At 44.7% G+C, this 26,959-nt stretch overlaps 1 protein-coding gene across 8 annotated transcripts in view; it reads right to left on the reverse strand.

The window, feature by feature from the left end:
* USP54 (ubiquitin specific peptidase 54) overlaps positions 1-25,728 on the reverse strand; it is a 533,711-nt gene extending 507,983 nt beyond the window's left edge. For 3 of the 8 annotated variants that reach the window (XM_029608959.1, XM_029608954.1, XM_029608952.1), the window contains exon 1: positions 25,469-25,715. The gene's annotated coding sequence lies outside the window, so the exon portion shown is untranslated. Of the gene's footprint in view, positions 1-25,468 lie in introns of all 8 variants that reach the window. The other 5 variants (XM_029608966.1, XM_029608967.1, XM_029608960.1 and 2 more) reach the window with 4 other exon arrangements.
* Positions 25,729-26,959: the final 1,231 nt, after the last annotated feature.

A 26,959-nucleotide genomic window follows, 5' to 3' on the forward strand; every position in this document is an offset into this window, starting at 1 on the left:
CATAATGGGCAGAAGAAACCCAAGCAATGTTTGGAAGAACAAGCAGCAAACCACGGCAGGGCCTGGGACAGACACTCCAGGCTGAAGCATCAGACCTAGCTTACCGTGAAGGACAGCAAAGGTTCAGGGGATGAAGGCAATCCCCGAAAAAGACCTGTACCCCAAAACTCTTGAGCAGGGAGTTGAGATAGGCCTAACGTTCACCCAAGAGCACCTGTCAAGAACAGGTTCATCTATCCTGTCCACAGGATAGCAGAAAAACCCTTTGGGCAACCAGAGAAACGAGAAAAGCTAAAGGCAGTACTGGCCAGAGCATGACGAAAATGTATGGAAAAATGTGGTGTATCCTGCCCTGCAGGTATACAGAAGATATACCATAAGTACCTTACCTTGTCCTCCCCTCGACAATCCAACCAGAAGTCAGAAGAAGCAAAGAACACGAGGAGGCAGGAGGTGGACTGACAGGGCAAGTACAAGTTGCCAGGTTGTCTATCAACCCCAAGCGAACAACTAACTGCCAAATCCAGCAAGGAGTTACCCAGCAAGATAGATCCCTCAGCCTGCTGGAACAGCGGAAACAGAGCAAATGCCCCAGTCTCGTTTGTAGCAAAAAAGTGCGAGCGAAAAATAAAACATAAGTGGACCCAATTCCGTGGGGTGGCGGGTGGGTTTTGTGAGGACTACATCCTGCTGTCCTGGAAGAACACATATTACAGGTAAGCAACTCTTTCTCCCAGGACAAGCAGGATGGTAGCCCTCACATATGGGTGATTAGCAAGCTACAGGCTGACTCATATTACATCAGGCCAACAGCAGACAACTCGTGCAGCAGGCACAATAATTGGGGTGTTAATAGCAATGATGGGACAGCCTGAAATCACAGCAGGTGGTTGTGGAAGGAGTTGGGGAGTATACCGGAACAAAGCTCTGCAAGACAGATTAGCCAAAGGCAGAATCTTGACGGACTTCCTTATCTAAGCGGTAGAGGGCTGCGAATGTGTGAAGGGAGCTCCATGTCGCAGCCTAGCAGATGTCAGCAATTGGTACTGAACGATAGCATGGTACGATGTTGCCATGGCCCTTACAAAATGTGCCTTCACTCAGCCCTGGAGAGGAAGGCCTAGTTTCTCATATCAGAATTGGATACAGTCTGTTAGCTAGTTGTAGAGAGTTTATTTGTCCACTGGAACTCGTAGCTTGTTTATGTCAAAGAAGCAAAGAGTTGGGTGGATTTCGTATGGAGTGCAGTGCAGTCTAGGTAAAATGCAAGTGCGCGCTTACAGTCCAAGGTGTGCAACACCTTCTCGCCCTGGTGAGAGTGAGGCCTTGGGAAAGAGTGGGCAGACTATAGACTGAGTAAAGTGAGAGTGTGTCCACCTTAAGAAGAAATTTAGGGTGAGTACAGAGGACCAATCAGTCACGGAGTAACCTAGTGTCGGGTGAGTATGCAACAAGGGCTTATAACTCACTGACCCTTTTAGCAGAGATGATGGCTACGAGGAAAATAATTTTCCATGTTAGAAATTTAATGTTAAAGGAATGCAAAGGCTCGAACGGGGAACGCCTAAGCCTTGTAAGCACTACATTTAGGCCCCATTCCATAACCGGTGATCGTAGAGGAGACTTAAGTCATAGAAAACCCATGATAAGCCAACTCATAGGGGTTGAGCCGTGAACAGGGCATCCCCTACTCCCTGGTGGTACGCTGAGATGGAAGTGAGGTGTACCCGTGCGGAGGATGTCTGGGGAACAGAATCTGAAAGGTATCCCAGATAGCCCAATAGAGATGGAATGGGGCAGGGAAAAAGGGGCCAATACCATTTTGTGCACGTCATTTGGTAAATCTTGCCCATTTCGAATGGTAAGATTTGTGTGGAAGGTTTTCGTGAAGCTACAAGTACCTGAGAATATCAGTGAGTCTGTGTTATGAGGTTGACCTGTGGGTAGGCAAATTGGTTCCTGGAGTGATAGGTTAAGAAGTATGGGGAAGCATACTTGTCAAGGCCAGTACGGGGTTATGATAATCATTAAAAACCTGTCCTGCTGTAGCTTCACGAGAGTTTTGGCTATGAGCGGTATCGGACGAGATGCCTATAGGAGGCCTTTGTTGCAGGGTCGAGCAAAGGCGCCCATGGCTAACGTATTTGTATGCCTGTGTAGGGAGCAGAATCTGTCCACTCTGTGGTTCGATTCGGACGCAAGAGGTCGAAGGTTGGTTGACCTCAGCGCTAGAAGATTTTGCTCGCTACACATGGACTCGGAGACCACTTGTGGGGATGGAGACATCGATTGAGACAGTTTGTCCATTAGATAAGTGGCCCTGAGATGCATGGAGTGTACAAGGGCCCAAGCCCAGAACTGCACAGCTTCCTGGCACAGCATCTAAGAGCCTGTGCGTCCCTGTTTGTTTGAGTAGCACATTGCTACTATGTTGTCTGTCTGTATCCACAAAGTTTTGTGTAAGAGGCAGTGTTTGAAGGCATAAAGGGCATATCGCATGGCTCGAAGCGCCAGGAAGTTGATCGGAGACTTTTTATGGAGCAGAGTCGACGCATTTTGGGTTTGGAGGGTACTGATACGAGTTCTCCAACCCAAGTTAGATGCAACCATGGCCAAGATCATCTGAGGATTTGGTACTGGATCGGTGATATGGAGCAGGGATGAAAGCGGTGGAATGGCTTAGAGCCACTGAAAATGTAAAATCCACTGAGTTCTTCTTATAGCTAGGCTGGAGTGACGTGGATCGTGGAATCATGTGGCCCAGCAATGAAAGATTTGATGGGCTGAGGCTGTGTTGCATGCGCATAGAGATATGGACAATTTGATAGGATGTCTGGGCGGTTGTTGGGCAGGAAGGCCGTTGCGACTGTAGTGCCCAGATCTGCTCTAGATTTATAGTGAGTCTTAGAGAGATTTAGAGCTCCTTGTTTGGACTGACTCCTTATTAGGAAGTTGTCCAGGAAAGGAAAAACGCATGAATGCTGTTCTTTGTAGATGAATGGCAGTCACTGCTAGGTATCTGGTGAAAAACACAAGTTGTCGAAGCTAGATCGAATGGCAGAACTTGGTATTGAAAATGTTATTGGCTCACTATGAACCGTATAGAAAGTTGAGAATGGAGGCAACCCCCTTGTTGTAGTAAAGAAAGCATGGTGCTGAGAGACACCATTCTGAACTTTTCTTTCTGAAGAAATTGAGATTTCTGAGGTCCAGGATGGGCGGAGGTCGCCTATTTTCTTTGAAAGTAGGAAATAGCGGGATTAAAAGCGTCTGCCTTGTTGTGTCCAGGGAACGGTGTCCCGAGCCCTGGTCCTCAGTGGGGTGGACCGTTCTGTTCTCTGGCAAAGTAGAAAAGCCAGGAGCCTGCCCGACTGGTGGAGCTGGTGTGATCTGGATACCCCCCCATTGGTCTCACGCAGGAGCGGTAAAAGGTCCTTCTAGCATCCCTCTTCGCTGGTTTTCTAGCCGAGGAGGGAGGATTTGCAAGAAACGTAGAGAGCAATTGTAGGGTCTTGTGGCGGTCTTGCAATTGAGCCACTGTCTGCTAGAGCCTGTGCACGAAAAGATTATCTGCGGTGCATGGCAGATCAGCTAGAGTATTTGGACTTCGGGCCATAAATCAGAGGCCGTAAGCCAGGTTACCATCTAGTACAGAGTCCTGTTGCTGGCAACGGGAGGAGGTTTTGAAGCAATCACATGCTGCTCGAATTTCATGTGGATGGCAGAGATGTTCTCTTGGTGTTGTGTCAAACATAGCTGGTAAACTGCAATATGTGACACCAATATGGCTCTTGGAAGATATTATGACCTAGAACCTCCCGAAACTTCTGGTCCTTTTTAGTGAGCAGGTCGAAAGGGATGGTTTCAGACACGTCCTTAACTTAGGTCTCGATGGGATCGATGCCGAAGCGAGATTAGAGTGCTCATCGCCCCTCGAGGATCCCCGGATAGGTATAGGGGTCCGTGGAGACTCAGAAGGATGAGTTGGCGTCGATGATTTAGGCTGTCATTGGTAGGTGCCACAACGAGGCGGTGCCACAATGGAGCCAACATCGATGGCTCCAGTGTTAGTAGATTCTGGAAGGCATCGATGACAGCCTGACGGACGAGGATGTCCAGCTCCTCCCTGGAAGCTGGTATAGGTAGCGCAACTACAGGGGGAGACAGGCTAGGCTGGGTACTGAACCACCACATGAATATGTGGTGGTTCAGTACCCAGCACCGGTGTCGGTGGGGAACACCTTGGAGCCTCGGGTGCAGAGGAGCATGGAAGGAAACTCTTGTACCTGGGCCTGCTTCGCAACTGGCTCAATAGACATTGATGCCAGTGTGATATCAGTGCTGGCACCAAACTCGGAACCACATCATTCTCCAGCACCGAGGAAGTTGCCACTGACGTCGAGAATGGCATCAGCGACAGGAGCTTACCGTGGCAGTAACGATGTTTCCCTTGGTGCTCGGCCCGGTCATTCTCCAGCACCGAGGAAGATGCCATCGATGTCATAGATGGCATTAGTGACGGTCAGTGCTCTTGGCATTGTTTGTTGCCCACTTTCGATGCATATCCAGCATAGCTCTCTGCTTCAACGGCAGGGGAGAAGAAAAAAACTGATACCTCACGCATATCCAGCATAGCTCCCTGCTTCAACGGCAGGGGAGAAGATAAACAACCAATAAGGGCTGTATAACATAATCTGGGTAAAAACAAATAAGCATGGGTGTAGCTTGCTTATTGCGGCGGTTACTACCCCTACTACCTCTAACTAATCAAGCTAGATATTTCACTTGGATGCAGCTCCATCACCGCTCTCTACATTAATGGTGGGGGTGGAAGGGAAATAGAACCAAGGGAAATAGAACCAAGAGCCAAGAGAAACAGATAAGTATGAGAGAAAAAATGAGGGAAGCTTGCTGGGCAGACTGGATGGGCCATTTGGTCTTCTTCTGCCGTCATTTCTATGTTTCTATGATTACAATGGGCTCTCGTTTAGAACCCGAAGTATGGAGCGTTTTCTTTAGTTGAAGGCATCCCTGGAGGTATTGATGGAAGCACCGATGGCATCGACGGGGGGGCCATCGACGGCATCGAGGGGGGCGTCGACGGGCGTGGGTGACATAGACGGCGGCCTTAGCAGCAACGGGAACCGTGGACATCCCAATCGCAGCAAGGACACTCGCGGGTATCGTGGGGCGGACCAAGGGTGAAGAGAAGGCCGCAATTCGGTTGGTAACCCGGGGGAACTGTTAGTGAGGTGACAGGAACCAACCGAGAAACAGGGCATAGTACTCACTGAGCATTGCGAAAAAAAAAAAAAAAAGACTGAAGGGAGACCCCTGTGGACACAGGGATCATGGCATGCTGGCATGCTCAGTGTGCCAGTCAAAGCTTTCTAGAAACTTTGACAGAAAAGTTTTCCGTGATAGGGCTCCGTCCAGTAACGTCACCCATATGCGAGGACTACCATCCTGCTTGTCATGGGAGAAGCACAGATTCAAGAACAGAAGCCCCGCTTCAGAGAAAACTCTACCAGGGATGGAGCCTCAGGGGCCTCCCCACAAAAAATGGGTTTTGGACATGGAAGAGGTCAAAAGACATTCCTCTTGCTGAGGGAGGAAAGGACTCCTATACCACGCTCCAGATGTCTACTCCCCTCAGGGTCCTACCAGAAACACAGTCCTAGGTTAGTCCTGTGACTGTGGAACACAACCTGTTGTATCTACCCAGAGGGAAAACCACAAGCACAGACACCCAGACCAGAGAGGGCAACAGGAAGAACGAGCCCTCTGCTGTAAAACCATGCTGAGCGGTACTCATCAGTGCTATTCCATCCTACAGATGGCGGCACACCAATGATCCCATGCGCCGTGTCTGTGGGTAGAATCCCTCGTCACAGCAAGGACAGAGTACCACATGCCAGAGTAGGTGGCTACCCACTGCCCCATGACAAAGCACAGAGTGTGTGATGACGCCTCCCCCACCAGTGCTCCTCAGCACTGTGCAATGCAGACCTGACGAGGAGGCTGAGACCATGACGGGACGATGGCAGAACCCTGGTATGGCTGAGGACTGCACAGACAGGGAGAATGCCATCTGCCATTGCCAGAGGCACTCAGAGTAGATGCCTAGCCTTTCCCGACCACGTCACAGCAACTCCCAGCAGAGTGAAAAAGAACAGTGTGATGACGGCGTCCCCAGAACCACTGGTGCTCTGGGTAAGGCATCATGGAGGGTGGCGGTCTATGGGGTCTTCCCCTCCACTGCCCAATAACACTTCGAGAGGTGGGCTCTCGAAATGCATCATAATGGCTCACCTTCAAAGTCCCTGGTGACTGAAGGTGCCCATGGGGTTCTGTGGTCATGTCCTGTGGACTCCGAATGCAGCTACTGGTGTCCAGAGTGGTGAAGGTGCCCATAGGGCCCATGGCACTTTCGCGCTCAGCAATGCAAAGGCATGACAAGGGCACCCAATGACTGTGCACCCAGGGCTTCGATGGTGCTTGATTGAACTATAATCAGTTCAGTGGCATATAGCGTCTGCGGACATCGACTGCCCGGTGGCCTCGATGGAGACTCCAATACCCAAAGATATTGATGAACCGGTGGTACCAAGGAAGTCATGGGCACCTGCATGGAGAGGTCCTGCAGCCCATACACAGATCACCGATGCCCAAAGAAACCGATGACCGCCAGCGCCAATGACTGTTCCCCTCTGCTCACTTATTTGTCCGAGGGCATTGATGCAGTGAGCTCAGTGACCCCGCAAGTACTAAGGCTGATGAGATCCTTGCTGGTGCCCATTAACAGCAAAGGTGTACGCATCCCGGCAAGGGCTCCAATGCTGAGATCAGCAGCTGAGGTCCAAGAGCTGTTGCCCGTGAAGGAACAGCACAGAGCTCCTCAGTGCCTCACAGAGGACACCAACAAGGAGCCTCGCGGGCACAGGACCACTGTTCTCATATAGCCCAGCATACAAGGGTGCTTTGATTAGATGTTAACCCCTGCGCTTGATCAATCCAAGGCCAAAAACCTCTGCCACCTGAGGGCTGCAGCATCATGCGGGGGCTTCCAAAAGCCCCGGCGGTCGATAGCCTCAGGGACGACCAGGACACTTAATTGCGAACCCAGTGCCTGGTCGGTGATGCTTGACTTAGTCGAGGTGGGAACAAGAGGCATTGGTGGTCTGAGGGCCTCCAGTGTCCCCACACTTCGATGGCCTCAAAGGTGTCAATGATATTGAGGCAGCACCACATCCAGATGGCAGTGAGGCCACGCCCCACGACGACCTCGTGGGTGGCCGTGGAAAAAAGGGCATGTACCTCAATAGCATCGAGGGCTGCTACTGCAGCATCAAGGCTACTCAATTGGGCAACATCGAGGGCTGTCGCAGCATCGAGGCTACACACATCGACAGCATCGACAGCTTGCCACTACTTCAACCTTAACAGCCTCGAGGGTGGCCATGCACGCACCTTGATGGGATCAAGGGCATCTATGGCACTGTGGATGTTGAGAGCACTGTGGGCATAGAGGGCACAGTGGCATCGATGGTACCGCAGGCATCGTGGCATCAAGTGCAGCGAGTGCACCATAGCATTGAGTGCACAGAAGGTACCAAGGCATCAAAGGCGTCGCAGCATTGACAGCATCACGGGCAGCGCAGCTTCAATCAATGGCAACGAGGGCATCGATTTATGCTGCTACTCCACCACCTCGATGCCCAAGCCGGTGCAGCAAGACTCCACTTCCACTGATGCTAACAGCACAGAAGGCCTTTACAGCATCGTGGGCAGTCACGCATCTTGATGACATCAAGGATGACCATGGTACACAATGGTGGACCTGGTCCCCAACGCGGTCTTGACATCGGTGAGTCAGATGAATGGTGCGCTGGTCACAGATATGCCCAGTAACAGGTGCCCATGCACGACACCGAGGTGCAGCAGCAAACTGCTAGCCAGGCTCCTGCTCAACTTCTCTCCCAAGGAGACTGCACTGCCAAGAATGGCGAGCAGGAGGGGAGGCTATGTCATCGAGGGCTTCCGCCCATGTTGACTAGTTCCTTGGGATGTGGGAAGGATAAGCTCTTCTCCCCCAAAGGAACAGCATGGTCCTCTATCCCTGCACCATCCGAATCCATCGATGCCAATCGATCAGTGAAACGACATGGAACTCCAGCAAGTCCCCAGGCTCAGCGGCCTACACAGATCACAGATGGACTACATTAGTCAGTCCTATCAACACTGGGGAAAGGGAGAAAAAGGAGACAGAGCAAGGAGAAGTCACAGTTACAAAACTGCAGAAGCAGTTCTTCTTTGTTTCTTTCTTTTTTTTTTTTTTTATAGTAACAGACTCTGCCAGGTTGCACAGGGGAAAGCTCACCATGCAGCCAGCAGGCTGTTGGAAGAAAAGGAAAAAAAGAAGAAATAAAACTACCTTAAGAAAAAGGAAAAAAACAGTTGCAGCTCTAGAAAAAAATCATTTACAAAAACTGTGAAAAGAGAGGAAAGCTGAATACCGTGAGAACACTGCTTCCGCGACCACAAGGCTCTGCATTAAAAAAAAAAAAAAAGACTAAGGAACTCTGCCTAGGGGGCAGGGTGAGGACTACAGCTGCACATGCTCAGTAGAGCATGTTTGAGAGTTCTAGAATCTTTGACATCAAAGTTCCGTGCAGGGCTCCATCCAATGATGTCACCCATGTGTGAGGACTACCATCCTGCTTGTCCTAGGAGAATTGTTTTCTCCGAAGACAAGCAGTTCACTAAAATCACACATGTGGGATTCTCTAGATAAGGGTTGTTTTCCTGTTTGGAAGGTTAAAACTGGAACTTGCCAAAAGGACAAAACAGTTTTTTTGTTGGTTTAAGCACCTTTCTCTGTTTAAAAAAAATAAAAATAAGACACCCTGAAACAATACAAATGGGGCCTGGAGCTTGGCTCTAACCTTCAAAATGATGTTGGAAAAAAAACAAAAAACGATTTGAGAGGTTACATCTGAACAATAGTGTGATGGAAATTTGTGCACTCAAAATTCATGTTGCAGTCCTATATTGGGGCAGATTAGGGCATGCCTGAAGCCCTGGTACGCCAGTGGGCTAATCACTTACAGGCCTTATTCAGTAAGGGGTAATAGCGCATCCCACCCCCCGAACTTAATAGCGCCCGCAACATGCAAATGCACGTTGATGGCATTATTAGGTATTCCCGCGCTAATTTCTCCGGGCATCGGGAAAGTGCACAGAAAAGCAGTAAAAACTGCTTTTCTGTGCACCCTCCGACTTAATATCATGGCAATATTAAGTCGGAGGTCCTGAAAGTTTAAAAAAGTAAAAAATAAAAAAAAAATAAAAATTTTAAAATGGGCCTGTGGCTGGCAGGTCGAAAGCCGGATGCTCAATTTTGCCGGTGTCCGGTTTCCAAACCCATGGCTGTCAGTTGGCTCGAAAACCGACGCCGGCAAAATTGAGCGTCGGCTGTCAAACCCGTTGACAGCCGCCGCTTCCTTCAAAAAAGAGGCGCTAGGGACGCGGTAGTGTCCCTAGTGCCTCTTACCGCCGGGCCTAATTTAAATAAATTAAAATACTGTATCACGCACACAGGAGAGTGGCCTGACCCAGTATGGCATGTTCTTATGTTCTGCTAAGACTACCTTTTAATTTTCAGTATGATGGCAGTTGCCAAACCAGCATGAGGCCTGCTCTTCCCCTCTTCTCAACCAGTACCACCGCAGTATGGACCTGGGACTTGCTCCCTGCTTTCTTCAGGTGGCCCATCGCTGTCCAGCACTGCAGCGATGGGAAACACTCCCACCACTTCCCCTTGCATCCTTTTTCTGTCTCTTCCCTTATGGCCTGAATTGGCCACTGTTGGAGACAGGATCCTGGGCTTGATGGACCCTTGGTCTGACCCAGTATGGCATGTTCTTATGACTGCCTCACTTTATAGGCTCTTTATTCTGTTTTTGGTGAGGGTCTTTTGGTGTTCTGAATTTATTTTGTTTATTTGTTCAGTTTTATATACCGCCATTCGGTGCAGCCATCATAACGGTTTACAAAAACCAAACAGAGAATATACAATTAAAACATTTTTAATATGTAACAGTGGGAGAAATGAAGAGAAGGGGTGAGATTGGTGGTGAAAAAGGGAGAACAAGGAAATAAAGGGAAAAGGTGGATGGCAATAGTCTTGGTATGTATTCATCTTTGGGATGTGTCAAAGGTGAGATATTCTGCTAGCTTGAGGTTTCTGGGTGGGAATCGATAACGGTCTGACTTTATCTGCTTTCCTAATAGGAGGTGTACACATGTTTTAGGGCCAGTTGTTATATTTATAGTGTTGCCTTTTCACAGTTAGGGTTTTCATTGTTTAAGAACATAAGAACATGCCATACTGGGTCAGACAAAGGGTCCACCAAGCCCAGTATCCTGTTTCCAACAGTAGCCAATCCAGGCCATAAGAACCTGGCAAGTACCCAAAAACTAAGTCTATCCTATGCTACTGTTGCTAGTAATAGCGATGGTTATTATCTAAGTCAACTTTCGGGACCTCCGACTTAATATCACCATGATTTTAAGTCTGAGGGTGCACAGAAAAGCAGTTTTTACTGCTTTTCTGTGCACTTTCCCGGTGCCCGGAGAAATTAGCACCTACCTTTGGGTAGGCGCTAATTTCTTAAAGTAAGATGTGCGGCTTGGCTGCACATTTTGCTTTCTGAATTGCATGGGAATACCTAATAGGGCCATCAACATGCATTTGCATGTTGCGGGCGCTATTAGGTTCAGGGGGGGTTGGACGCGCGTTTTGGACGTGCTATTAACCTAGACAATTCCTCTTCTAGATGAAATCTGCTTCTTTTTCATTGCAGACAGTGGAAAGCATATAAGTCTCCGAATTGAAGGCCTTGGGCCACCACAATTGTTACACTGAAAAAAAGACATTCAGCTAATAAGTGACTGATATACAATTTGATTGGTATTTGGGTCTTATATTTTCCACTTAACCTCAGTCGTTGGAAGAACTATTTCAGAAGAAAATACCCTAGGGGTGGATGGGGGAGGGATAGAGAGAGAGAGAATACATAAAATTGTAAGCCCTCTGGGGATAGGTAAATACCTACAGAACCTGAATGTAATCCGCTTTGATATACTGAAAAAAGTGCGAAAAAGCGAAATATAAAATTCTAAATAAAATAAATAAATAATTCCTGCAGCTATAAGCCCCTTTTTTTCTCCTTTTAATAAACACGGAATTTAAAAATAAAAGACTAGCATAAAAGCGAGTGAGTGAACGGGTCTCCCTATTAAGTTAAAGTATGACCCTGGAAAGTATTTTTAATATTTCAAATAAATGTGCTGCAGAATACATAGCAGATATTTTCATGGATGCTAATTCACACTGCCATAGCAACGAGATAGGGGCTCAGTTGGGCACCAATCTGGATGCTCAGGTGCCGACTTAGGCACTCAGCCGGGAGAGAATATGGACACTCTGGCGCCCAGAAAGGCATCTAACAAATGTTGCCACTCAAGCGCTGAGCTTGGTGCGAATCTATATAATTGGACTCCCAGAAAGGTGCCTAGCTAATTACCAACCTGGCCACTCGGGCACAGAGTTAGGTGTTCAGCTGTTCGCAAATCTGGCAGCTTGGACATCGAGAAAAGCGCCTAGGGAAGCACCTACCTAAGCTGGCCTTTCCAATGCCCAGAAAAGTGCCTAACTAAGCCAGCCACTCAGACGCTGAGATAGGCACTCAGCTAGGTGGTTTTCAGGACACTCGGACGCCGACATAAGTGCGGTAAAACACCCGCATTAAAAAACCAGTACTAGCATTAGCGCTGCTCCTTGCATTGCCTATAATTATCTAATCGCCTCCTTTGCATGCCATTAGCATGCATTCGCAGGAAAATCTGCGGGTCTGTATGCGCATTCGTACGCGCTTTTTTTCCCGCACACAAAACCCTTATTACATCCCCGTATAGGGCTCTGCGTGGGGAAAAAGCGCATACAAACACGTGTACAGGTGCGTACAAACCCGTGGCAGCTTTAGCGCACCTTATTACATTGGCCCCTCAATAAGGTTTGAGGATTGTCCTGAACATGGCTTCATCTTCTGAGAAGTAGAGTTTTTATGAAAGTTTAGTAGTAGCTAGACTTTCAACATTTAGGGTTATATGTACTAATAGTTTGCTCCCATTTTGTGTCTGTGGGGAAAATACTTGGTACATATGGGCCTTAATATTCTGCAAGTTGTTAATTTTTCTTTTATAAAATTGATTATAATTCCTTTGCCTTTTTGTAAAATATAGATGTTAGAAGACACTCCTAAATGTCAGTGCTTTTTTTTTTTTTTTTTTTTTTGCTGATGGTGGGGTCTGTCTGTGCAAGAACTTATAGTGTTTATTATAGCTTTTCCATCCAGCCCTGGCAGAAAAGCATCTCTACTGCAGTCTTTGTTGGGTTGGTTTTTTTTTTTCAAATTGAGATCTCTGAGTAGCATGTGTATGCCTTTTCTATTGCTTTTAAGTTGTATTTGCTTAGTTTCTAATTAGACAATTTGATTTTCTGAATAGTGAAAAAGAAGGTTTGTGAAGTTCTACCTGTGTTCCCATACTTATGACAGACAATGGGCCACAGACTGCAATCACATTTAGGATAATTACTGAGGGAAAATAAAACTACTGCACTAATATAACATTAAAAAGGGGAAATATGAAAAAATGAGGAAATTAGAAGGAAACAAAGGAACAATTAAAAGGATTTAGAAGTCTGCATGAGGCACGGAGACTATTTAAAATCACCATCTTGAAAACCAGGGCAAATGGTATTTCACAAATTAAAAAGAAATTAAAAAAAAAAAAGCATCTGCCAGCATGGCTAAATGGTGCTGTAAGAGAGGCCATCAAAGCCAAAAATGGAAAGCAAGACCCAATGAGAAAAATAGGAAAGTACATAAGCACTGCCAAATTAGATGTAAAATATTAATAAAGCAGGCCAAGAGAAAATTTGAGGAGAGGCTTACCCAAGAGGCAATAGCTAATAATAAAAACTTTAAATACATTAAAAATGAGAAACCTGCGAGGGAGTCAGTTGGGCCATTAGATGAGTGAAGGATTGAAATTCTTTGCTTTGGTTGTTACTGAAGAGAGACATGTCTGAACCATTCTTTCAGAAGAACTGAATCAAATAAATGTAAATCTGGAAGAGGTACTCGAGCATATTGACAAATTAAATAGTAACAAATTGCTGGGACCTGATGCTATTCACCCGAGTTCTTTCAAAATTTCAAAAATGAAATTTCAGACTTACTACTGACTGGTAATCTGTAATCTTAGACTCTGATAATGTTGGAAATTACAGGCCAAGTTCATCATTCACCTTGCTATCTAAAGGCCGGATTTTCAAAGATGCCCTGATTTGCAGGGCCTGGCACTTCTGCATGCAACAGGAGATACGCGCATGGCTGGGCCTTGCTCGAGCTGCTTGTGTTTTAGAACAGGCCCAGCCACGCGCGTATCCCCCATTTTTTACATGTAGGCCTTTTAAAAATCGGGCCTTAAATGTATTGAATCTGCCATGTTAAAATAACTGACAAAGTATTTTAATGATCATCCCATGCTAGATTGTCGTCATTCAGATTCCGAAAATGTCACAATTCTGAAGTACTATGTTTTTCAACCCTTGAAATAATCCGGAGGGGATTTGATCAGGGTATGGACTACATCTTAATTGCCTTCAATATCTCAGCAGTATAGTCGCACAATTACTCAGTATTATAGGCCCGTTTAGCCAATCCGGGTATTAAGGGCACCATCTTGGCAAAGTTCAGCTCTTTTCTGGAACTCAGAAAAATATTAAGTATGATTTGCTGCTCAAGCATCACAGTGGTCTAAAATAGAAACTGGAGTACTCCAAGGCTTGGCACTTTTAGTCGCATTAATATATACTTGGCCCCAATATGTAAGATCCTTGCTAAACTTGGGGTAAACTCATGTCTAAGCTGATGACACACAGATATTTATTCCATGAACAAATACATGGCCGGATGCATTAGAAACAGTATCATTCTGCTTATCTGCAGCAGAGGAATGAATGGGTTGCAATAAGTTGGTGTTAAATGTTAATAAAACCAAGTGATTAATGGCCCCCAATTATTTGTCAGATAAAGTTTAAAAATAGTCTTGACCATCTATAAAGCGCTAGGGCTCAGATTTTTAAAAGCATATACACATGTAAATGCACTTAGAGTAAATGGGCTTTTAAAAATTGCTATAATATATGCCACTGAATTGTCCATAGGATTTACTCGCATAAGTGCACTTTATGCAAGTAAATGGATTTTGAAAATTGCTACAATAGTATGTTACATTTACTCATAACACTTCTTTGAAAATTACCTCCTTAATGAGCAGCCCCTTTGTGTATCTGTTCAGCATTAAAAATATATCAACCACAGCGGTCACTATCATTTAGCAGCTAGGGTCTGCTTGAGGTCCTCCTCCTTGAAACTTGGTGCCATCTGACTGAATGAAGATGAGTTTTGGCACTTTCAAGTTCATGAGAGAACTTGAAAGTTCTCTCATGTATTCAGACAATTTATAAAACAGCTAAAAATATATCTGTTTACCCAGGCATTTGTCTTGCTTTATGTCTCTTGTCCTGTATGTTTGTCTTTTTAGATTATAAGCTGTTTTGAGCAGGGTCTGTCTTTCTGTATATTTGTGCAGCGCTGCATATGTTGTGAAACACTACAGAAATGTTAAGTAGTAGAAGTAGTAATAGTAGTAATTAAAGAAAGATTTGTGGTACATTTATTTTGTTGTTTTTATATATTTGATGTTTATTTTATCAATGTTTATTTTGTAATTTGCCTTGAACTGTGAGGAGGGTGAGAGAGAAAGAAAAAATTATTATTATATTTAGCATTCAAATTTGCCTCCATGCCTGAGAACTGGAGAGTAGCAAATGTAACATCAATTTTCAAAAAGGGTTCCAGGAGTGACCCAGGTAACTACAGAGCCTGACATCAGTGCCAGATGTAATAATTTATTTATTTATTTCGGTTTTTTTATATACCGGCATTCGAGACCGCAGTCACCTCATGCTGGTTCACATAAAACAGGAGTGCATAATAAACAAACTAGAACAGTGGTGTGGAAAAGGCAGTTACATGTAACAGGGTGACTAGAACTTGGCGAGGATGGAAGAGAAAGGACAGGTTATTAATTAATAATGGCTAACGATAGTGGAGATAGTTAACAATGGTGTAAATGAAGATGGGGGTTGAAATAATGGAAGGTATAATTCATAACAAAATTACTGGTTAAATGGATAGACATGATTTAGTAAGGAAAAGACCACATGGAATTAGCAAAGAAAAGTAATGCCTTACCAATCTATTAGAATTCTTTGAATGTATGAATAAATGTGGATAAAAGTGAGGAGATAGATAAGGTGTATTTGGATTTTCTGACGGTATTTAATACAGTCCTTCATGAAAGACTCCTTGGAAAACTAAAAAGCCATGGGACAGAAGGCGATGTCTTACTATGAGACAGGTAACTTGTTAAAAGATAGGAACAGAGAGCAGGATTAAGTGGTCAGTTTTCACAATGGAAAAAGGTAAAACGTGGAATGCTACTGGGAACTGTAGTGGGACAGTTGATCTCAAAAAAGGGAACAATGAATAAAAGTGATCAGATTTGCAGATGACACTAAAATATTCAAAGTAGTTAAACACAAGTAAACAATGAGGAACTGCAGAAGGATGTTGCAATACTAGGGGACTAGGCATCTAAATGGTTGATGAAATTTAAACTGCAAAGTGAAGCAAATAGGAAAAAAATCCTTACTGTAGCAACGCAATGCTGAGTTTCGTATTAGGAGCAACCACCCAGGAAAAGATCTTGGAGTCCTTATGAACAATATATTGAAATCCTCCATGTGCAGTGGCATTCAAAAAAGCAAAGAGAATGTTAGGAATTATTTGAAAAAGAATGGAGAATAAAACTGTCTCTGTGGAGATCTATGCTGTGACTGTATCTTGAGAATCACATATAGCTCTGGTTGATCCATCTGAAAACAGACCTAATGGAATTATAAAACGGTACAGGGAGAGGCAACCAAAATGGTAACAAGAATGGAATGGCTTTACCATGAAGAGAGGGTTAAACAGGTTGGAGCTCTTCAGCTTTGAGAAGAGACTGTGAGGGGATATTGACAGAGGTTTATAAAATCATGACTGTGGGTAGAAGAGATCAATAGGGAACAGCTATTTTCTCTTTCAGAAGCTATTTTAGCCAAAAGATCTTCATTCAAAAATTGGAAGAAGGATCCAACAGAAGAAAATAGGTTAATGCATAAGCGTTGGCAAGTTAAATGTAAGACACTGATAAGACAGGCTAAGAGAGAATTTGAAAAGAAGTTGACTATAGAGGCAAAAACGCACAGTAAAAACATTTTTTAAATATATCTGAAGCAGAAAGCCTGTGAGGGAGTCAGATGGACCATTAGATGATCGACGGGTTAAAGGGGCACTTAGAGAAGATAAGGCCATCGTGGAAAGATTAAATTTCTTTGCTTCGGTGTTTACTGAAGAGGATGTTGGGGAGGTACCCATACTGGAGAAGGTTTTCATGGGTAATGATTCAGATGGACTGAACCAAATCACGGTGAACCTAGAAGATCTGGTAGACCTGATTGACAAACTGAAGAGTAGTAAATCACCTGGACCGGATGGCATACACCCCAGAGTTCTGAAGGAACTCAAAAATGAAATTTCACTCGTATTAGTAAAAACTTGTAACCTATTATTAAAATCATCCATTGCACCTGAAGACTGGCGGATAGCTAATGTAACCCCAATATTTAAAAAGGGCTCCAGGGGCGATCCGGGAAACTACAGACCGGTTAGCCTGACTTCAGTGCCAGGAAAAATAGTGGAAAGTGTTCTAAACATCAAAATCACAGAACATATAGAAAGACATGGTTTAATGGAACAAGGTCAGCATGGCTTTACCCAAGACAAGTCTTGCCTCACAAATCTGCTTCACATTTTGAAGGAGTTAATAAACAAGTGGATAAAAGTGAACCGGTAGATGTAGTGTACTTGGATTTTCAGAAGGATTTGACAAAGTTCCTCATGAGAGGCTTCTAGGAAAAGTAAAAAGTCATGGGATAGAAGGTTATGTCCTTTCGTGGATTACAAACTGGCTAAAAGACAAGAAACAGAGAGTAGGATTAAATGGAAAATTTTCTCAGTGGAAGGGAGTGGGCAGTGGAGTGCCTCAGGGATCTGTATTGGGACCCTTACTTTTCAATATATTTATAAATGATCTGGAAAGAAATATGACGAGTGAGATAATCAAATTTGCAGATGATACAAAATTGTTCAGAGTAGTTAAATCACAAGCAGATTGTGATAAATTGCAGGAAGACTTTGTGAGACTGGAAAATTGGGCATCCAAATGGCAGATGAAATTTAATGTGGATAAGTGCAAGGTGATGCATATAGGGAAAAATAACCCATGCTATAGATACACAATGTTAGGTTCCATATTAGGAGCTACCAACCAAGAAAGAGATCTAGGCGTCATAATGGATAATACATTGAAATTGTCGGTTCGTTGTGCTGCGGCAGTCAAAAAAGCAAACAGAATGTTGGGAATTATTAGAAAGGGAATGGTCAATAAAACGGAAAATGTCATAATGCCTTTGTATTGCTCCATGTTGAGACCGCACCTTGAATACTGCGTACAATTCTGGTCGCCGCATCTCAAAAAAGATATAATTGCGATGGAGAAGGTACAGAGAAGGGCTACCAAAATGATAAGGGGAATGGAACAGTTCCCCTATGAAGAAAGACTAAAGAGGTTGGGACTTTTCAGCTTGGAGAAGAGACTGCTGAGGTGGGATATGATAGAGGTGTGTAAAATCATGAGAGGTCTAGAACAAGTAGATGCAAATTGGTTATTTACTCTTTCAGATAATAGAAAGATTAGGGGGCACTCCATGAAGTTAGCATGTGGCACATTTAAAACTAAATCGGAGAAAGTTCTTTTTCACTCACCACACAATTAAACTCTGGAATTTGTTGCCAGAGGATGTGGTTAGTGCAGTTAGTATAGCTGTGTTTAAAAAAAAAGAATTGGATAAGTTCTTGGAGAAGTCCATTACCTGCAATTAATTAAGTTGACTTAGAAAATAACCACTGCTATTACTAGCAACGGTAACATGGAATAGACTTAGTTTTTGGGTAATTGCCAGGTTCTTGTGGCCTGGATTGGCCACTGTTGGAAACAGGATGCTGGGCTTGATGGAACCTTGGTCTGACCCAGTAATGCACGTTCTTATGTTAGATAGGACTAGGAAACACTCCAAACTAGTAAGTAGCAGATTTTTAAAAAATTGGAGCAAGTATTTTTTCATTCAACTCATACTTTGTTGTAGGATAGCATGGTCACAGCAGGAAGACTAAATGAATTCTTTACGTCCGTGTTTACTAATGAGGATGTTGGGGAGATACCAGTTCCGGAGATGGTTTTCAGGGGTGATGAGTCAGACGAACTGAACCAAATCACTGTGAACCTGGAAGATGTAGTAGGCCAGATTGACAAACTAAAGAGTAAGTGTGTGTGTACATGAGCCTGAGAGGGAGGGAGCCAGTGGGTGGGTGGGTGGGTGCGTGTGTGTGTGTACACGTGAGCCTGAGAGGGAGGGAGCCAGTGGATGCGTGTGTGTGTGTGTGTGTGTGTGTGTGTGTGTGTGTGCCTGCCTGAGAGGGAGGGAGCCAGTGGATGCGTGTGTGTGTGCCTGCCTGAGAGGGAGGGAGCCAGTGGGTGCGTGTGTGTGTGAGCCTGAGACGGAGGGAGCCAGGGGGTGCGTGTGCGCACAGGCGTGTGTCAGAGAGAGGGAGCCGGGGGGGGTGTGCACGCACGTGTGTCAGAGAGAGGGAGCCGGGGGGGGTGCACGCACGCGTGTCAGAGAGGGAGCCGGGGGGGTGCACGCACGCGTGTCAGAGAGGGAGCCGAGGGTGTGCACGCACTCGTGTCAGAGAGAGGGAGCCGGGGGGGGGGTGTGCACGCACGCGTGTCAGAGAGAGGGGGCGGGGGGGGGGGGGGGGGTGCGCGCGCATGTCTGAGAGACAGGGAGCCAGTGTTTGTGCGTGCATGCTTGAGAGAGAGAGAAAAAACCTATGTTTGTATGTGCGCCTGAGAGAGAGGGAGAGAGCGCCTGTGTGTGTGCGCGGGCCTGAGAGACAGAGAGCCTAGGTTGTGTGGGCGAGAGAGAGAGAGAGAACCTGAGTTTATGTGTCCGCCTAAGAGAGAGGGAGAGAACCAGCATGTATGTGTGTGTTTTTGAGCATGGAATTTTGAAATAGTGTTTGTGTCTGTATGGGCAGGAGGATGAAGGTGCGTGTATATGAGAGACGAGAATGTTTGTGCACCTCCTTTCCCCTCCCACTAATCTACGACAATCTCAAGATGACTCGCTGTCAAAAGTTCCCTTGGTATTGAGAGAGTGATTTTTTTTTATTCTTACTGATTTTAATTAAATTGGCTGTTATTTGATGTCTATGTTGTTTTGAAATATTTTATTGGTGTTTCGGAAATTTAAAAAAAAAATGAGACAGTGTTCTATCCATCAGCTCTTTTGAAATATTTATGGGTTTGTGGATTCTTTTTAAATAACTGCTGAATAAGATGATTTGATTTTATTTTATCTTGTTTTTACTGTATTGTCCACTGCTTTGATCAGATTTGTTTTTCTGCTTTAGTGGTATAAAAGAATTGAGAACAATCTTTTTATTAGTATGGTTTTATTATTATGATTGCAATTTTATATTTCTTGATATTATTGTTTGATGATTCTGAGAAATGGTGATGTTTCTGTTTTTCCAATGGTACACTACATACAGAGTCTGACTTTTTGCAGTTTCTAGTTCAGTTTTTGTCTGCACTTTTCCATTTATGCTTTATTCAAACACTTTATTTTATATTTGGTGAGGGTCTGTCTTTCTAGGGCATGTGTGTTATTTCTATGTAGGGATATATAGCAGTTTGACTTGTTCTGTTTTACTTATAGGAGATGTACTGGTGTTTTAGGGCCTGGTAAAATGTTTGCAGGGTCACCTTTTCAAAGGTCGGGTTGAAACTGTTTTGAGCACTAGTTATCAGTGCTGTTTTGCAATGGAAGGTTTATTATATCATAATTGTAATTTAGTTCGCTCATGGCTTTCTGAAGACCAAGCCCACATCCAACATGCATTATAATAGTCCTAATACCATATGTGTTCCAAATGTCTTTTTGGCTTTTATGCAGGGTTTTCTGGTTGATACTACAGCAGTGCATGTAAACATAATATACATGCTGTTGCAATATTTTTACTTCAAAAGACTGTAGTTTGAGTGTTCTTTTTCAGGTAAAATCTATTACAAGTAATAATTTTAAATTATGTATAGAGTGGGATGTGGGGGGGGGGGGGAGTCTGTAAGATTCACTTAGAGTGCCTAATACCCTTACTTTGGCCCTGATTGAAAAAGAGTACAAATTAAACATAAAAATACCAGAATGAGGAGGGGCCTGCACAGCAATTCTTCCCACAGGGCAGCAAAAGAGCTAGTACTAGCCTTGCACACTGGCAGGGTTCCCACCTCTCCCCAGTGAGAAGAGATCCCACAAGGTAGTGCCATGCAGTGATGCGCTCACAGGGTTCCCACCCCTGGCAGCGAGAAGAGGCCCTGTACCGACATCCAGTGCCGCCGCGGCACTGGATGTCTGCACTAGGCAAGATGACCAGCCAGTGGGCTTCCCACACCCAGCTGGCCAAGTGATGAGGATGACCCAGGGGGGGGGGGGGGGGGGAGGAAAATTCATATGGCTCTTGGCTGGTAGTGAATGACAAGCAAACGGAAAAGCATAAGCACTGCTCTTTCGAAAGTAGACGAGGCAGTGTCTGCTGGCTGCATTAGTATAGAGAAAAGTTTATGCAGACACCTAAACCTGGATGTGATCTGGAGGTGAAGTGCTTTGTTGGTATTTCCTGCCTGTAAATGTGAAATTGGTTGCTAATTTGGGTGACTTGGTATGCATGCATGCATTTACAGAAGTCCTACTATCATTGGATTTCAGCTGCTGTTTGCTTTGACAAGCTCTCTTAATTCAACTGCAGCAATGAAAAAAAATACTTAATTCACAAATGGAAGTTTGCAGCAATGTCACCAATATGTAGTTTTTCACTGCCGCAGTTGAATTATGAGAGCCATCTTCTTTGTATCTGTCTGCACACATTATATTCTTGTAAATACATGGTAATTGCAAAACATTAGTTATATGCACGTTTTTTAGTTTGAGAACAATGGATGTGTAAGCATTTCATGATTTAAAAAAAGGCTCTGGGAGCTCTGATTAGGTTCTTTGATGACACCAGGCCTCATGTTCTGATTTGTAGACCATTACAGATATGATTGTTCCTTAATAATACAGAGGCATTTTTAGATGAGGGATGTATGATCTGTGCCATTCACATAAGTGGGGATCACCTTTTTCTAATTTTACCTGGCAATTCTTCTGGTCATTTTTGCTTATTTGATTTACTATTCCTAAACATCTGCTAGAACTGAAAGACTAACTACTGAGACAGGGGAGGGGAGGGATGAAGGGATTGCTACAGATGCAAGAGAGGAAAGTGTGTGACTTCTGGGGTTGGGGATGTTGCTGAGGATGGGAATGACGAGGAGGAGTAAATTGTGGGGATAAAACAGATTAGTGACTGCTGGAGATGAGGGGAATAGAAAGTGTAACTACTTGGAAGAGTGAGATTGAAAGAGATTCGCTGCTGGGGATTAGGGGGTTCAAGAGAGTCAGTGCTGGGGATGAGGGGGATAAAGAGAGTGACTGCTGGAAATGAGGGGGATTGAGAGAATGTATGTGACTATTGGGAATAAGGAGGGCAGGAAGCGCACAGAGAGAGAGAGAGAGAGAGAGAGAGAGAGAGAGAGAGAGAGAGAGAGAGAGAGAGACTGAATGTGTCCAGATTGTCTGCTTTATGAATCTGCCAGGTACTTGCAACCTGGATTGGCCACTGTCAGAGACAGGATGCTAGGCTCGAAGGACCATGGTCTGATCCACCACGGCATTTATGTTCTTATATTATGAGTGAGGGAAAGAAAGGGACGAGTGGGAGAGAGGTGAGGAACACATTGATAAAGTTGAGGTAAAGGGAGGGGTGAAATGAGTGGGAAGGAGAGAGGGGTAAGAGTGTGAGAGTGTGTGAGAGAGTGTGTGAGAGAGAGAGAGAGAGAGAGAGGAGTGTGAGAGTGTGTGTGTTCCCTCCTCCTCTCTACTAATCCACTACAAGCCCAAGATGACTGAAAATCAGAAGTTTTACATCGCAGCCTCATCTCATTCTTTATCCAAAGCTGTTTTTGTTTGCTTGCAGTACCGCAAAGGAAACTCTATTGCAGCATGTCTGCAAGCAGGGAAGCTTTTGACCCAAAGGAAGCTCACAACAGTCTTATCAGTTATTTTCTTCTCTGGGGTTTGTATTAGTATAACTTTGTGACTGCAATAATTTCTACAAGGAGAATGGGGGGAGGTCAGGGAGCACAGAGGGGAGGCAACACAAATGCATGGGCACTGGAGACTCTTGGTACACTCTGATGTCATGCCATCTGTCCATCAGTTAAAGCTGAGCCGAAAGTGGGTCACGTAGCAAGACAATGACCCTCAACACTCAAATATATCTACTACAGCACGGCTGAAGAAGAAATCTTGTGTTTTGGTCTGGCCAAGCCAAAGCTCCAATTTAAACTCTACTGAAATAATATGACAAGACCTGAAGCAAGCTGTTCATTCAGGAATGTCCTCAAATGTCACAGAGTTGAAACAATTCTGTATTGAAAAATGGGCCAAAATTCCTCAGGGCGATTATGAGAGACTTGTAATAATTACAAGAAACAATTAGTTGAAGTTATTGCTGCTCAAAGAGGTGCAACCAGTTATTGAATGAAGGGGGTCACATACTTTTTCACACAAGAAAACTTCTTGTTGAATAAATAATCAAAATGTACCTTTTTTGTCTGTTATTCCAATGGGGTTTCTCTCTCTCATATCAGGATCTAATCATGCTTTGAGTAAAATTGTACTGAAATATAAAGCATCCTAGAGAGATCAATGTTTTTCTCAGCGCTGTATATATCAAAAAATGTGACTATGTTGGGTGGGAATGAGACACTAGTGATTACTTATCCAAGAACCAGCTCTCACACCTTCTCAGAGCAAATAAATGACTTTTGCAAACTCTAAAAATTACTTTCCCAACACACAAATATACACTCAGAATTAAAATTAAACCTTAACTAAACATAGGATCAATTCAAGTTCTCACTATACTTTCCCAACATTCTAATATACACTCGTGGTACACACATAAAATTAATTCAAGTTCTCAAACTAATTCCATCACATGAATTACAAACATAGGGCCTTATTTTCCAATATCGCATTGGTAACGCATTAGGGGGCGTTACCAATGCAAATGAGGCTTCTTTCGTGCAGTGGGGAAACATCGTGTGCGGCGATGTTTTCGCCATTCGCGGAGATTTGGCCAACATTCTCTCCACATAGCATGTTGTTGCCCAGGTAGAGTGTCCATCAAGCTAGGTAGAGAGAACGTTGCCCAAACCACTTCTTGGTGTGAGCGTCCTCACTCCGACGGCCAGCAAATCTGCACTAGAGACCACTGTTCTGTCCGTAGGTCTCATGTGGAATGCAAAAGTGGCCCCCAACCCCCGACGCTCATACCTAATCCCCACCCCGAGTTAGTAGGTACCCCTCCCATAGGGATTCAAATACCTATGTAGGGCATAGGCACTATAGTCTGTCTGTCTGTCTGTCTGTCTCTGTCTGTCTCTCTCTCTCCAGGAGCCTGCAACAGGCTGTCCGGGACTACCGTGGATGGCGATAATCCTTTTCTGGCCCATAGCGCAGTCCATAACGCGAAGTTGGAGTTGTAGTTAAAATCCGCGATAGCAGCCGCGCTAACACTGCGGTTGTTTCGCCGCACACGATACACAGGTTCCCGCTTTACATATGCTCCGCCCCCTGAATACCAAATGACTAATTTGCATTCGCGAATCGCGTTAACAGCTGTTAACGCGATTCGCGAATTTATCGCACGCGGTAAAGTGCTTTGAAAATGAGGCCCATAGTAGTATTTCAACTCTCAAATTCCTCTGTGAGATTTAAGCAAGCTTTCTTGGCAAACCAATACTCAAGTCCTGTTTACCCACTAGCAGACACAACTTCTGCTTACAGCACTAGCTCAGAAGCCCAGTTTGGGAATTGAACTTGGGTCTCCCACACAGCAGATGCTCCATCAGGCCAGCCCAAATGTGCATTTTTATTCATTCACAATTTTTTTCATAGTTAAAATGTATTTTGACTACTAATTTTGCATTCTAAAGTAAACTGACAGAACCACTAATATTTCCATCCATAGTTTAGAAATAATAAATACCACTCATTGCTCTTTTTGGCTATCATTTTCAAAAGTGATATTTATCTCAAAGTCTAACAGACAGCAATAACACAAAATATTAGCATTTGCCAGAATGGCACATGTACAGTATATACTGAGCAGTCAGAACATGTAGAGTTGAGTACCAGCAGCCAGTAAGCATTTTTTAAACACATTAATGTGATTTGGATTTTCATTCTACTTGGCATACATGGCCTATACTGGCTGTTGTAAGTACAGTATTATTTAGATGGCAGATGGATCTTGCTAAGGGTTACCACACTATTTCCTGGAAGCTCCTAAGTAATGCTTAGTATTTACTTCCAGATCAGACACAATCTGTACATGTACACAGTATTCAAGATCACATATTTCCAAGTCATGTAGGTCCTATAAGAATATACACATCTGCGTGTACCAAAAGAGACAGCACATCTTTGTATAGCAGCAAGTATCTCTACAGCACTAGATGAAGGGGGTGTGTAGCCATCCTTTTCTGTTTCTCTTAAGAGACTGAAACGTAGGACTTCAAAACACGAACTCACACTGCAGCCTCCCATAAATTCACACAACATAATCAGTATCCCTGCAGCCATTTTCCAGGACTGATCACTTTCATCCGTTGTAAGGGACTCGCTCGCACTACTGCAAGCAAACGCCTTTTAACCTGGGAAGTAGCGGTGCCCTGCTCTGCAAGCCCAAAAAGAGACTGAAAGAAAGGCAACTTGCCTAAGGGAAGGAAACTTCCCCAGAATTACTCCCATTTCTTTTACTTGCCCTCAACTTCAGCTATAAGGTGGAAGAGTAAGGAGGAGGAGGGGGGGGGGAGGAACCGTTTACCAAGGCAATGCACACTGTGATTTATTCTTCTACAAAATACAAAAGAAAACGAGTGGGAGTGAAATAGTTTCAGCAGCGGAAGAAGTTAGTTTATAATTGTGTTCCAGACTCACCAGCTTTTCCGTGCTGCTGCTGCAGCAGTTGCAGCCTTGCGCATCTTCTTGCTCCTCTTCGGGGGCTCTCACCGCAGCGGCCAGCGCTGCTATAGCTACGGGGCAGCCGGGGCAACCTCTTCTCGCGGGAACTCGCTGAGCTCCCGCGGCCAGTGGGGGGGGAAGGAAGGAGGCGACCCGCACGGACTGCGGGATATCTCGCGAGAGGCGCCAACTGGCCGTTTTGGGGTCCGCTCGAGGGAGGGGAGCTGGGTGGAGGGAAAAAAAAAAAAAAAAAAGTAACTGCGTGTGTGGAATATGGCGACCGAGCCCGAGGAACACTGGATAAATCGCTGAACGTTAAGCGCCGGGGTCACTGGTTCATTTGATGAGAGCGGCAGCGCACTCTCCTTTGATTAGAGCCGCTGTGCTGCCAAGCTTTTAAGCCAGTACTGACTTTTGAAAATGCCATTCCCGCACTATTGTACAATGTATTGCTGCCTTTAGACTTGTATTATGACGCATTCAAAGATATTTCGGTTTCCGATTGAAGAAAAAAAAAAGAAGCAGGACTGTTAAAACAACAGTGCTCGTAGTAAGTGTAAGTGAAAAACCTGGAGCGTCCAAAGGTCTTCAGAAACGGAGTTCAGCACATGTGGAAGGCAAAACGTGTAAGCAGTAACACTGTAGTAGGAGGCATCAGTCCCAACAAGTCCTAACTTGTAAAGCACCTTTTGACATCTGTCAAATTGAGTTACTAACTCGCCGACCTGGCCTTTTCCTGAGGGTGGGACTGGCTGCATGTATGACCCCTTAAACCAGCAGCCTAAGTCTTGGCAAAACTGGAAACTATCCCGATCTCCAGGAAAGTTCTTACTTTTCAGCTTTTCCAGATCCCTGGCTGCTTTAACACTCCTGCATTATGATAGCAGTGGTACCGCAGAACCAATTGCCCCAGAATGAGTCAGCAAACGAGTGTTGGGGCTGCCAAAAGGAATGGCAAAGTGGGTAATATCATTCAGGAAAAGTGTGAGAATTATATTTAAAATTCAGTATGTCCTTTCATTGCATTGGTGCTATACATATAAAGAAAAACCTTCTTCCAAAGATATTTCATTTTAAGTCCATCAGGTATTCAGTTAACATCATATCTTGAATTTCATCACTGTGCTCCATCAAAAGGCTATATTTCACAGCCATGTTTCGCCTGCCAGCTTCTTCGGAAGGGTCTTAGCTGTTAAATTTAGTAGGTATAAATTTGGACTTGCTTAGTAGAACAATTTAATATAATAAAATATGTAGAGAACTGATACGTTCTCTACGGGACAGACCCGCGACAGCCTTTATTACCTCCAGCCCTGAGCCACGGACGGGATCCTCTGGCATCGGGGCAGGCCGCTGCACCTGAACAGGTCGACGTGTCAGCCTGAGGAATGCCACCACCAGCAGCCCTGGGAAGTCCTTGGGTGCGCGCGTGCCAAACTCACTGCCATTTAAAGGGCCCACAGCGGG

This window comes from Rhinatrema bivittatum, chromosome 7 (assembly GCF_901001135.1).
Source record: "Rhinatrema bivittatum chromosome 7, aRhiBiv1.1, whole genome shotgun sequence".
Taxonomy (NCBI): domain Eukaryota; kingdom Metazoa; phylum Chordata; class Amphibia; order Gymnophiona; family Rhinatrematidae; genus Rhinatrema; species Rhinatrema bivittatum.